The sequence below is a fragment of the Micromys minutus genome (genome assembly GCF_963924665.1).
Source record: "Micromys minutus genome assembly, chromosome: 3".
Taxonomy (NCBI): Eukaryota; Metazoa; Chordata; class Mammalia; order Rodentia; family Muridae; genus Micromys; species Micromys minutus.
Genome location: NC_137972.1, coordinates 29427636 through 29441374, shown reverse-complemented (window position 1 = coordinate 29441374; position 13739 = coordinate 29427636). Strand labels below are relative to the sequence as shown.

Genomic DNA, 13739 nt, shown 5'->3' with positions numbered 1-13739 from the left:
TGAGGTGTTAAAGATGTGATAACTATGGAATGGTTGCTGAGAAGAGATTCACATAGGTACTGGAATCATTGCAGAAGAGAGATGTGTGTTATAGGTAGCAAATCTGGAGACCTAGTGTCACTTAAAGCAATTTGAAATTCAAGTACCAGATATTAGTTTCAGAAGAGATGCTGAACTTGGGACCTTTTAAATGTGTTATGTCTGTGAAAGGCTAGGGACTTCTGAGGGTGGACTTTGTGCTTTGTGAATTATGATGTAACCAGGAGACTATAACCAGGAACAAGGGAGTGAAATATGGTGGTTTGAATGAGAACTATCCTTCATAGACTCAAGCATCTGAACACTTGATCCCCCTTTGGTAGCATTGTTTAGGATATTTAGATGGTAGTGGAGGGTAAATGTCACTGGAGGTGCCTTTTGAGAGAGCTTAATCTTCATCTTAACTTACAGTTAGCTTTCTCTTCTCTGTGCTTACAGTAAAGGGTGTGAGCTCTCAGCATCCCATTCCAGCCACCATGCCTAGTGCTTGCTGCCATGTCTCCCTGTTCATGGACTCGTATCCATCTGTAACCATAAGCCTAAACAAACTCATCCATGAATTGCCTTGTGTCTTATGGTTTTACTGCTGTGAACATATACCATGACCAAGGCAAGTCTTATAAAGACAACATTTAATTGGGGCTGACTTACAGGTTTAGTCCATTATCATCATCAAGAGGGAGCATGGTGGTGTCCAGGCAGGTCGGGGGCTGGAGGAGCTGAGACCGCTACCTCTTGTTCCAAAGGTGGCTAGGAGCATACTAGCTTCCAGGCAGCTAAGATGAAGGTCTTAAAGCCCACACCCACAGTGACACACCTACTCCAACAAGACCACACCTCCTAATAGTGCCACACTCTGTGTGAAGCATATACAAACCATCGAGCCTTGCTTGTGGTATTTTATCACATAAAAGTAATGAATGCAGGGCCAAAACTGGATGGAGCCACACAAGTCAAGGACATATGGAAAGAAATGAACTGGGATATGGTCCCTTGGGGATTTTGATTGGGTGATGAGGACAAACTGGTTATAGAGACCTTATGAGGAAGTGCAAGGGCTTTGAAATTGGGCTCAGCGAGGCACCACAGAAAGCTCTCAAGTTTGTCCTGCCACTATTTACTTTGATTTTCAGCCAGTTTGCTCTGGTGAAGTCTGGGAGAAGCTACACTATAAACCCAGGAGGAGATAGGGTAAGTTACCGGTTGTAGATAATGGCAAATCAGATTCCGGAAACATTTAGAGAGAGGGAGGTGGTGTTTTCTGAATCACTCCTACCTTGTGAGTATCTAGTCTGTTCCAGAAAGGTCCATGATCTTTCATGAAGATAGTCGGTAACAACCCATCTCCATAGCCCTCTGAAGGGGCTGACGCCAGACCATGTAAGAGACAGAACAGAAACCATTGCTGAGATGAGACTCTGCCATGTGACCTTCTAGTGCTGTACAGTACCCCCCAAACAACTTGGCAGAACTTAGCTAATGCTGATATAATTGTAGCCGGCTTGTTTTAAAGAGCTCAGCAGATGGACATTTTCCCCACGCTGTTTAGCAGCGTTCTATCATCACACGGTGTTCCCGCTTACAGAATTAGTTGGTGGAGTCATGTGGAACATGTTACAGATTATAACTGATTCTATCTGAGACCGAGGTGACATATTAGTGTATTTGCCACTCAAATAAGCTCTGCAGTAAAGATGTCTGCTTATCTTGACTTATTCCAGCTTGTTCCTGAGGTCTGGGATGCTTTTAATCACTGGATAGTTTAACAGCACTTTTTGGAAGCAGTGTTTTACACACTCATCATGAGGCTGAAGAAAAAGCTGAATTACAGAAGAGTCACTGTGGTCCTTCTCTTGGGAGCCACATGATCAGGAGAGTGTAGAGAACAGCTTCGTTTGTCAGCTCCGGGCCTGGCTGCTCTCATCCCACTCTGAAACTGATTAGTCTCTGAAATGCATACTCTTTCCATAACAACGGCTTGCCTTAGCAGAGCTTCTTTAGGGCCAAGGACATCTCCGAAAAGTTCTCTAACTCTGGCCTAAGAGCTGGTAGTTCTTAGGTGGTTCACAGGTAGTTACAGCTCTAGCTGGCTCCCTAGGCACTTTGTTATTGCTCATTACATAAAGTTGGAGAACCGTTGAAATAGAATGTAGAGGGAAATTTTCACTTTGGATTAAAATGAACTCAGATCGATTGCTGGTGCTGTCTATGTGCACACACATGTGCACGGTTGCATGTTTGTGGTGAACAATGTGCTTTCTAAAGTTATCATGAGTCCCTATGCAGGTTAATGTCATAGCCTGCCAAGACACTCACAGTATTTGAAGGCAGACTACAAGACATAAAGCTTCCTGTAGGTCAATGTAGTGTTTTCCTCACTGGTAGCTGCTACCGTGTGGATGTAATTTATCTCTGAAATTCACCTTGAGATTTGTTCCTCAGTTCAACAGTACTGAATGGTGGTGAGATCTCAGGAGGTGAGGAGTGGTGGACAGCAATTAGCTTATGACTCTCTTTGAGGAGAGATTGATTGCAGGTGTGGGTTAGGTGTGCGAGATGCCAGGAAGCCTGAGTCTGGCCTCTCGGGGTCTCCAGCCTTTCCTCTAGCCATGCAAACACCCTCTGTGTAGTGTCAAGGATGTTGTTGCACAACACAAAACAGTCAAGGCACTGACAGAACAGTGTCAGGGGCTCTTCTCAGTGTTCCTGTCTCTGGTGACTCAGGAAATCTGTGTATCCAAACCTTTCTTGCAACTTAAGTTCAGGGCAGTGGTTTTAGATATAAGTGATGGATGTCAATCTTGAATTTGGCTTATTAATCAGCCCTCATGGGTGATAGAACCACAGGTGGGCAAGAGAAAAACTGTCTAAAGATCCTGACCTACAGCAGATGTTAGGTGAGATGTTAGCACTCACTGGGCTGAGGCACAAAAGTCTCACCACCCACTCATGTCTATCGTAGAGCTGATTAATAGGGCAGAATTTTTACATCTTTGAGTTTATTTTTAATTTCTCATTTTAAAAATGGAGCTTTTTGGAACACATTGAACTAAATGCTTTTCTTAAAAATACTCTGACATTTAAAAAACATTTTATAAAACACACACACAGAGACCCACACTGAGACAAACACAGAGACAGACACACATATCGACACACAAACATGCACATGTAAACACATGTATGAGTGTGTGTGTGTATGTGGGTACGTGCTTGTGTGAGCAACCCATGTCACATAAAATAGTATCTGATAATATTGGGCTTTACCAAAATTATACTAATAATTTCATAGGCTGAAAATAGTATACATTGAAATTGTCTTAAATGAGTTACCTTGTCAGGACAGCTGTCTAGATAGAAGTGATAACACTCATTTTCCCCACTTTATATTGCTCTAGACAAAGCAGCATTTCTGATTTTCAGGGTGAAGGCCATGACAATCCACAGTAGGCATCAAAGACTCCTGGTGAAGATTCTATAAGCCTGTGGTCTAGGATAGGTGCACACACCACACCAAAGTCCTTGCAGAAAATGACATCATGGTTGCTGGAATACAGGGAATCAGGGACACTTTTCCGACGGCCTAAAACATTAATGGTAACCCTGAAGGTGGCATTCAAGATGACCTTAGAGCTGAGTTTCTGGTCGGGGGTTCAGGCTGAGTGTGGCCTTCTATGAACAAGCCCTACAGCACCCCCCATATTTGAGTACACAAGCCAGACTTCCCTGGGCTGAAAGGTGATGAGATCAGACAAAGTGTGAATGGGCAGCGCAGCCTTTGTCAGCTTGTGTATTTTCATGGGAAGGAGCGAATCTCTGCTGAGCTGTCAGATAACCATCTAAGCTATTCCTTCCTTCTTCTAAGCTGTGAAAGAAGGCCCGAGTGGAGGCCTGGCTTTAATCACTTTTGATGAACCCAGACGCTTTCGATGAGAAGGTATGTCCTGTAAATGATGCAGGGTTTCTGTGCATTAACATCTTGGACTTTTCCTGGGTGTGTAAAATATCTTAAGCAGAGCCGGGCTATCAAGTCCTCAGAGACAAAGGCAGTTGTGCAGGGAGCTGTACTCACGGCTCTGACTCATTTTAAAAAAAAGGTTTTGAGCTTTTTAACTTACTATTATTTTCATTCTTGAAAAATTGCAGGCAATTCCAAGCCAGCACCTTCTGGGTTCAGGGACTGCTTCAGCTTGTGTTTTATTTAGTAAGAGGAAGCCTGTTAGCACTGTTAGGAGAGACTGAGAAAAGCCAGAGGACGCCTTGGGAATGGACCCAGAAATGATGAAGAGCCTGGAAAGATGGAGCCTGGAAGAAAGTGAGAGGGGGCTTTAAGCCTGGGGATGGAGGAGCCATTTTCTGCCTGAAGAAAAGCTTAATGTAGATAGTGTCTCTGATGCCCAGAGACTTCATAAAACTCAGCGCAGTTTGGGGACAGTGGATGAATCTTGCAGATAAATCAAGTCCTTACCTATCCTTTGGCCGGATAAGGACCAGCTTGATGTAACTCTCCATGACTAAGCTGATCCCCACCCCCTCTCTCTCTCTGTGTGTATATGTGTGTTAGTGTGTGTTTATTTAGAGGTGTGAGCCTAGAAACCAAAGGGCAAAGGACAAAGGGTAAATGTTTTTTTTGATACTTTGCTTTCAGAAGCCTTAACTTGGGTCTATAAGTCTCTAAGAGACACCAAGGAATCCTGATGGAGCAGCTATCCAGAGCCTGGGCTGGCTTACAAGATCATCCTGTGTTCTCCACTGTCAAGGCCCAGCAGGCGGCAAATGTCCAGTGAATGAGCTGGTAACCACCGTTATCTTAGAGGAAGGGGTCCCAGCACAGCTAGAGGTAAGTTACTCTTTGCCTTGAGCTTTTGAATATTCCTAAGGTGGGGTCCTGACTAGAAACGTGGCTTTTTAATTTTCCCATCCTGCCATCTCTTTATATTCATGGAGGATAGAGAAACTGTGCACACTGGAGTCCATTATGTGGAATAATGTTCTCATACGTAAAACACGCACCCTTTTACTCTAAATCATCTTTGGCCCACTTATAGGGAATGCAATGTAAACTCTATGCAAATGGCCGTGTGACTGCATTATTTAAGGGGTTGTAATGACAAGAAAATAAGTCTATACGGACAACCTCTGGACCCATGACAACCATCTCTGGATACTCTCTGCATCTGCTGAACTTGGTTCCATTTCGGATCCTTCCAGTTTTAGGCCACCCTCTGTCTGCATGCATGGATTTGACTGGCTATTGCTAAAGGCTTACTTCTAGATTTTTAGGGACATAGAAAGTGACATCAGGTTTGGCCTTCACTATGCCCTGGGCCAATATGACAGAGAAACACTTCAGACCACCAAGATAGATAGGATCACTTTTAAAGTGAAGAAGTTTGATTTGAAGATACTTTGAAGAAGTGCAAGATGGGGATTAAAAAAAAAACAAAAAACAAACAAAAAAAAAAAAACAAAACTGAGGGCCGAGAGACAGCAACAAGCATTTCCAGAGCTATGGCTGAGCCACGAGGTGACTGTCCAGAAGGAGAGATAGGCTGGCTCCTAAACTCAAGCACCTCAAGTAGAAAGGGATTTTATCTAAGCAACTAAGAGAAGCCATTAGTGTGCTCCATAGTCTGATGTGACCAGCATCCTGAAGAAAGCAGAGATTTGGGATGTGAAAAGACAGTCACAGAGTGACAAGCCTGTGGAGACAGAGGGACTGCTCCACCTGTGTGAAAAGGCAAGTGTACTCAGAGGAAGCCAGCTCTGTTGATACCTGGAGGTAGGACTTGAGTCTCCTGACCTGTGAGGCTTCTCTGTATTTCTAGCTGCAGCACTCGGTCACAGAGGCCCCAGCACAGCAGCGCAGGGAGAACATGTGCAATCAGGAGTGCAGTGATAATGAACAGAAATCCAGGCTCCTTCTCTGCCAATAAACCGGAGATAAATTGACAGAATTTAATCAAATTAGCAGGACTCACGCATTCTCCTGTCTCCGGCATTGTTGGCAGGCCTGGCTTTCTCAGTCACATTAGAAGTGACCGTTTATGTGGCTCCAAACACACAAATGTTAAAGGGGTGATATTGGGCTGAGTGAAGGTTCATATTCCAACCAGAGCTAGGTCATGTGACTCAGGGCATTCCGAATGACCTAATTCCAGGCTGAGACAATTGAGAACACCCGATGCAGATAAGCCTACCTTGTACATCTCTGTGATACGAGGAGGAAGAAAGGGCTGAGTAACAACGCTGGGCTTACCACCAGAGAATCAAACAACCCTGTTAAAAAACGGGGTACAGACTTAAACAAAAATTTCTCAATTGAGGAATATCGAATGGCTGAGAAACATCTAAGAAAGTGCTCAACATCCTTAGCCATCAGGGGAATACAAATCAAAACAACCCTGAGATTCCACCTCACACCAGTCAGATTGGCCAAGATCCAAAACTCAGATGACAATAGATGCTGGCGAGGATGTGGAGAAAGAGGAACACTTCTCCACTGCTGGTGGGGTTGTAAACTGATACAACCACTTCGGAAATCAGTCTGGCGGTTCCTCAGAAAAATGGACATAGTACTACCAGAAGACCCAGCTATTTCACTTCTGGGCATTTACCCCAGAGACGCTCCAACATACAACAAAGATACATGCACCACAATGTTCATTGCAGCTCTATTTATAATAGCCAGAAACTGGAAAGAACCCAGATGTCCTTCAGTAGATGAATGGATACAAAAATTGTGGTACATTTACACAATGGAGTACTACTCAGCTATCAGAACAATGGCCTAACAAAATTCTCAAGAAAATGGATGCATCTAGAGAATATCATCCTGAGTGAGATAACCCAGTCAGAAAAGAACAGACATAACATGCAGACACTGATAATGGGATACTAACCCCAGAAAGCCCTGAATACCCCAGAAACAACCCACAGACTGTGTGAAGATCAAGAAAAAAATAATATATTTTAATTAAAATAGAACTATATTACATCCCCTTTTTCCCCTAAAGCCCCTCCCAGTTTCTCTCCTATCTCCTCAAATTAATAACCTCTTTTCCTATATTATTGTTACATATATACATATGTGTATGTATATGTACCCACAAATACTTAATTACAACCTTATAAAAATGTGTTTGTATACTTTAATGCAAAAATGCTTAAAAATCTGTACCTTTATCTTTGTTTTTTAAAGTAAAGTTAAAGAAAAAAAGAAAAAAAAAAAGAATGCTGGGCTTAGAGTCTGCAGACCGTAACCGGAGAAGAGTGAGCCTCAAGGAATTCTACCATGGTCCAACAATACAACAGACTGAATTCTACCGTGGTTCAACAATACAACAGATGACTTTGTCTGTAACCGGCATAGTGACTCCAATCCCATCTGATGTTTCAAAGCCTTCAATGAGAAGAATGGTGAAATACACAATCGTGGTAAATACACACACACACACAAAACTAGAGATAGGCTGCTTCACTACATTAAAAAATAAAGTCAAGTCTTGACATGGATTATTACATTGAAGCCTTGTCTGCAACGATATTCCTATTATGTTAAAAGTGGACTAGGTGACTGAGATGCTGAGCAAGGTCTATCAGTGGATCAATGATTAGAAGCTAAGCTTGTCTTGATTCTCATACTTAGGATTAGCTTCCAACACTGGTGAGTGTAGCGAGTAGTCCTGATAAGAAGAAGGGGAAATATGAAGGGCACACAACCTGAGAGAAAAAGGCCCTGACCAAGATGCCCAAGATTTGCATTTGTAGTCAGAATGAACTTCTGAGAGCTCTGTCCAAGCAATACATGTTAGGTGTCAATGTCATTGAATAATAGAGAGGGCTTAGGCACAGGGGTCTATGCATGGGAATAGAGAATGTTGGGTGTGAAGGCACAGGCAAGGTCAGCTATGAGAAAACTGATGACTAGATGCTAAGAGAGTCTAATTACTGTGGGAATTCCAGGATGAGGATGGGGTGAACAGTGGTGGTATTTTGATGGGTGATAGGTGGAAGACCGATTTACCACTAAAATATTCTCTTTCTTTGTCAAGAGATATTAGACTACAGATGCAAAAGCACAGCTTTAGTGTTTTCCTGCCACTGGATTCTGAAGGAAAAATTTTGGGTTTCAAGGACTTGCTGTGCTGTGTCTACTGAATCACCCACTTCCTCTGGACATGAAGAGGACAGGAGTGCCATTGGAGTCAGAGATAGCACCCATGATCCCTGCCATGCTATACCAGAATACAGTCTAAGCCAAATACTGCACTGACTGCTTAGCATGCAAACCCCAGGGTCCTTAAGAAAATATTAAAAACCATGGAATTTGGCAACATCCTGGGTTTTGTCTCAATTGTGCTTTCATTCTGAAAAGATCCAGGTGCCTGAGGTGATTTTTTTTATTCTGGATAATAACAGAGTCATAGAAGTCTCTTAACTTGATTAGCTTGTTTTTCTTAAACTACAGTGAACCTGACTGTCCCTCCCTATTGTCCTCAGCCTAGAAGGTTGTCATCAGCTCACTGGGAAGACTTCTGCCATCATAGCTGTTTAGCAAACATCCACAGGAGGCTCACACCCTTCCTCAGCTTTCTTAGGGCTAGAGATTGACTTGTTCTTGACACAATGCAGCCATCCTAGCCCACTGAGTGGTCATAGTGCCCTGTGGTGCTCATTAAAATGCAGTCACCTAGCACACAGAGTGGATTTTCTGTCCTGTGGTGTTTGCTGAAGTCAAACTTCCTCCAAAGAAGTTGCCTCCATTCTTTTAAAATCAAAGAATGCATGCCAGCTCCATCATTACCCACTGCTTTTGAATGTCACTGCTCTCTGAATGATGAGGATGGTGGGAAGGCTGCTACTAGGATTCCCTAAGAATAATAAGAATGAAGTATGATTGTTAATCTGTGGATTTGTGAAGGGTACCCTACAGTTAAAAACAGAGATATTAAAACTACTATTGAATTTATTTTTTCAAAAATAAAAAAATAACCTAGTGGGAGGAAAACACATGTGTCAAGAGCAGCATGAGTTGAGGTGATAAAATGGCCATCAGTGTTGCCCAAGCGAGATTGAAATCATACGTGTGTATCCATGATGGAGCAGGTAAGGGAATGTGCAGAGCCATGCTTCCTGGGACACTGCCGTCCACAGAGTGAGATTCCTGTTCCTTGCTGATTGGGATGTTAAGAGAGATGTCAGTTTGCAATAGTCAGTTTGTAACTGTAGGAGAAACCTTGAGATGCAGTCTGGTCTTCAGATGAGTGGGCTAGGAACCCATTTGCTACGAACCTTTGATTGATTTTCACTTGGCCCTTAATTCAGAGAATGGGGCCAAGTATCAGAAAAGCCACATTTACACATGTGACACCTTCTCCAAGCCTAGATCCATCCAGACATTTTTTTCCTATGTGTCCAGAAACCAAGTCAGCCCGATTTCACCCTGACAGTTAGAGATTTCACCCACCATGGAGAGCGAGAGGCCAAAATATTCACTGGGTCCAATTCAAAGGCCATGAAAGAATCCTTCAGATTTGGGCTCTTTCCATACCTCTTAGGTAAGTTTAAACACATCCTCTTGGTTCTAAGGAAAACAGCTTGTAAAATATTTGGGAGCTCTTGGGACATCAAACAACTCTTAGAGGACTACAGTTTAATGGTTTACTTGTAAAAGAATCAGTAAAAGAAGCAAAAACATATGGTTTAAATTTTTTTCTGAATATATGAGCTATTTTGTAGGCATCTTTCCCCCTTTTCCTGAGGGTCTCCACACATGTTTGAATGCTTATCCTAAAAATACCCAGAATAGACTTTACATACACTGACACAGTGAATGAGACTCTCATACTGTAACCTGGAATTTGTTGGGTCTAGGGACTCAGGTCCCGGCAGATGCTGTTCTATCCAGAACTGTGATGTTAGGGGGCTCGGCAGGGAGAAGAATGTCTGCAGATTCCTGAGTAACTAGGGTGCAAGAGACACCTGGTCCAGGGACTGAAGGCTCAAAAACTCAGTAACCCAAGTATATAGTCAATGCTGATGCTTGATTAGGTCCAGAAAACTCAAAGTGGGCAGTTGGGTGAGCTAGGAAGTTTTAAAATGTTAGCACATTTATTTATCCAAGACCATTAAAACTCAACTAAAACAACACCCATTAAACAAAACAAATCTGGGACCAGTGTCTTCTGCCAGCTTTAACCTCTACTTACTCCAAGTTGGTTGCCTGTGTATTACAACACTGGGCATGGAAGAGACTTTCCCAAAGCCATGTGGGTAGAAAGCACCTGGTACAAGTGCTGGCTATTTGTGTTGTGTTACATGAGATGTACAGGCCACAGGAGGCCTCTTATATTAGGGGATGCTTGAGATGACACATTTCATGTCTACTTCATGTACCCAAAGCTGGCGCTCCATCTGATACAGTCTCATTTGCCTATCCTTGCTAATGTTTTTTGTTTTGTTTTGAGGCTGTTGTGAATAGTATTGTTTACCTGGTTTCTTTTGCTGGGTCTTTGCTTTAGACTGACGGAAAAGCCAATGAGTTTTGTATAGTTGGTTTTTGTAGTCTGCTGCCTTGCTTCATTTTAAAAAATAAGATCAAGGAGTCTTCTTGGAGAATCTCTAGGATCTTCTAAGTACTGGCCCATCTCATTGGAAAGAGGGAGATGACATTGTTGGTTTTTAAGAGGACAGACCACTGAGGGAAAGGATGTTCAGTGAGAGGCCCAAATTAGGATCTAGCTTAAGGGGAGAAGGTTCCAAGGTCTGACACTATTACTGATGCTATGGTGTGCTTATAGACAGGAACCAAGCATAGCTGCTGGCCTCAAGCAGATTAGTCAGATGCAGATATCTAACCAATGGACATAAGCTGGGGTTGGGGGAAGGGCATTTTTGAGTTAGGGAAAATCTGGAAGAAGCTAAGGAGGATGGCAACTGCTTAGAAAGACCAGCAGTTTCAACTGATCCAGACCTCTGAGATCTCTCAGACACTGAGCCATGAACCAGTCAGCATACACCAGCTGATATGAGGCCCCTGACACATATATAGCAGACATCCTATTCTGACCTCAGTGAGAGAAGACACACCTAACTCTCAAGAGATTTGAGGCCCTAGAGAATGGGAAGGTTTGATGGGGTGGGTGTGGAAGGGGTGGGGACATCATCTTGGAGATGAGGAGAAATAGTCGGGGGATTGGACTGTGAGGCAGATAATGACTGGACTGTTAAAAAAGACTAAAGAAAAGAAAAAAGAGGACAGACCCAAGCTGGCAACTGGCTTTTTCTCTGCTGCGTTATAATGCAACAGAAGACACTCGCTAGATGCTAGCACATGACCGTAGACTCCTAATCTTCCAAATTATGAGCTGCTTAAAAATCTTTTCTTACTTATATAATGTAAGTAAGAGGCTAAACTCATATCCTTAAAGTAATCAATCTCTTCCTTCAGCAAATATTCATGGAACAACTGTGAACACCCAGTTGTGGAAACATAGGAGAGAAAACTCTAATCCTGGGTTTTGTGGGATATGCAGTCCAATGGAGAAATTAAACAAGTGAACTCTGCCTGCCTGTGGGACTTAAAACCATGCCAGGAAGTTTGGTGAGGTAGAGCAGGTCGAGACCCTGAGACATGGTGGGCACACACCTGAGGCTTAGGTGACTCCCAGCTCCCTGCCGGACTGCTGAGTTGGAACATGTACCATGGACGAAATGTGTTCTATGGTCGCATAAGGCCCAAAACAGAGTTTTCCATGCTAACAAGGTGCCTAGAGGCCCGGAGGGCTTCCTAAGACATTCCTCCCTTCGAAAGGTATTTAATCTCAGGCCCACCCTGAGAAGTTGGGTTTGGTTTTATGCATTTATTTTCCACCATGACAATAAACTGTTTAGAACTGTGGATTAACACTTTTCATGGAGATCCACTGTGGGGAGCCATGAAGAAGGCTTTCACCTACAGAGCTGCAGCCTAATCTCTTATAAGAAGGCCTCTTTGTGCTCCCAACCACAAGGGCCACCAAGCCTGCATCCGTCAAGCCAAAGACAATCCTCCCCAATGGGAAGAGCCTGAGCTCCCCTTTCCCTCACAATCTCCCTCTGGGACAACCCAGGGCTCCCCCTCTTACCCCCAGCCCCAGGCTAGACACTGTCCCCAGCCTGCGGGCCCCTGATTCTGTTCTCTGGTCTTCAGAGACTCCCAGTAGCGCCTGGCTGTCCAAGGGTCTGAGCACCCCACAGTTGCAGGCTCCAAGACCCCTGAGTCAGCTGTGACTTTCCCACATGGAGAGCAGAGCCTCAGCTTTTCTCTACTGCCCAGCATCGCAGTCAAACTCCCTGCATTCTGCTTCCCCAGGCGCCATGCCCTGTGACAGAGTGGACTCGGCCCTTCACCTCCCTGCTTATCTGTCTGTCCATCTGCCTGTCTGCCTGTCTGCCTGTCTGTCTGTCAGTCTATCTATCTATCTATCTGTCTGTCTGTCTGTCTGTCTGTCTGTCTGCCTGCCTGCCTGCCTGTCTGTCTGTCTGTCTGTCTGTCTGTCTGTCTCTGTCTGTCTATCTATCTATCTGATGATTCTTAGAAAAATAGATGAACAATGACAATGTGATTTTAAAAAATGATGGGAAGTTAAATCCACACTGGCTTTGTGTGGAGGGGATGCAGATTTAAAATACACACACACACACACACACACACACACACACACACACACACACACACATATATTTTCTATGAACGGAACACAGTGGGAGGGTGATGCTACTTTAACCAGTGGCAGCAGTCATGACCCAGGGGGGCCTGGTGACCAACCGAGGCTGGCAGTTCAAATGGGGCATTGAGCTGAGTGGACCAGGAGGAGGCAGCAGGGGCCGAAGTGACCAGGGCAGTGGGCAGGGAGACTCACTCTATCCAGTAGGTTACTTAGACAAGCAAGTGCCTGATACCGGCGTGCAAGAGAGCGACCAGATCATGGTGGAGAAAGTACAGAGGCAATGCCATTTCCATCTTCTCTGCTGTGATGGTGAGTATGATGGCCTGGAGACACATTTCAGTCACTTTCAAGATGCTGGAGAGCTCAAGTCAGAAGTTTCTTCAAGGTTTGGTCTATATCATTGGGAACCTGATGGGTATGACATTGGCTGTTTACAAGTGTCAGTCCATGGGACTGTTGCCTACACGTGCATCAGATTGGCTAGCCTTTACTGAGCCCCCTGAGAGAATGGAGTTCAGTGGTGGAGGATTACTTCTGTGAACCTGAGAAAGCACCATGTATATGAACCTCATTTGCATTTTAAGCTGTTGACTCCTCCATATCCTTACTTAATCATGCATGTTGAGAAGAACCTAAACACTTGTGAAATTTCCCTGGTGAGGATTCTGCAAGGGCAGTACTCAGCATGTTACAGCAGAGAAGAGACTATAGCACAACTTATGACTAAAAACAATGTAGAAAACTTTATTTATGTTCCCAGAACAGAGCAACAAACAAAACCAGACTCTATGTAAACAAGAGAATAGCAGCTGCTGCGTAGAAGCATCTCCTTTCAATAAATTAAATGGCTGAGAACAATGCTTTAATGTTCCCCTTAAGTCTATTTTAATATTTCACTTCTATATCACATTAGCAGACTTTTTTTTGGAAGATGTGAGCTACTACCACTGAATTCAAATTATACATGATGAAAAGAAAAATAAACTA

General features: G+C 43.7%; 1 pseudogene across 1 annotated transcript; it reads left to right on the top strand.

Moving 5' to 3' along the window:
* The first annotated feature begins 12823 nt into the window (after positions 1-12823).
* Positions 12824-13292, top strand: LOC308418872 (ER membrane protein complex subunit 4-like; annotated as a pseudogene). The gene has a single exon. The product of its transcript is annotated as an ER membrane protein complex subunit 4-like (transcript).
* Positions 13293-13739: the final 447 nt, after the last annotated feature.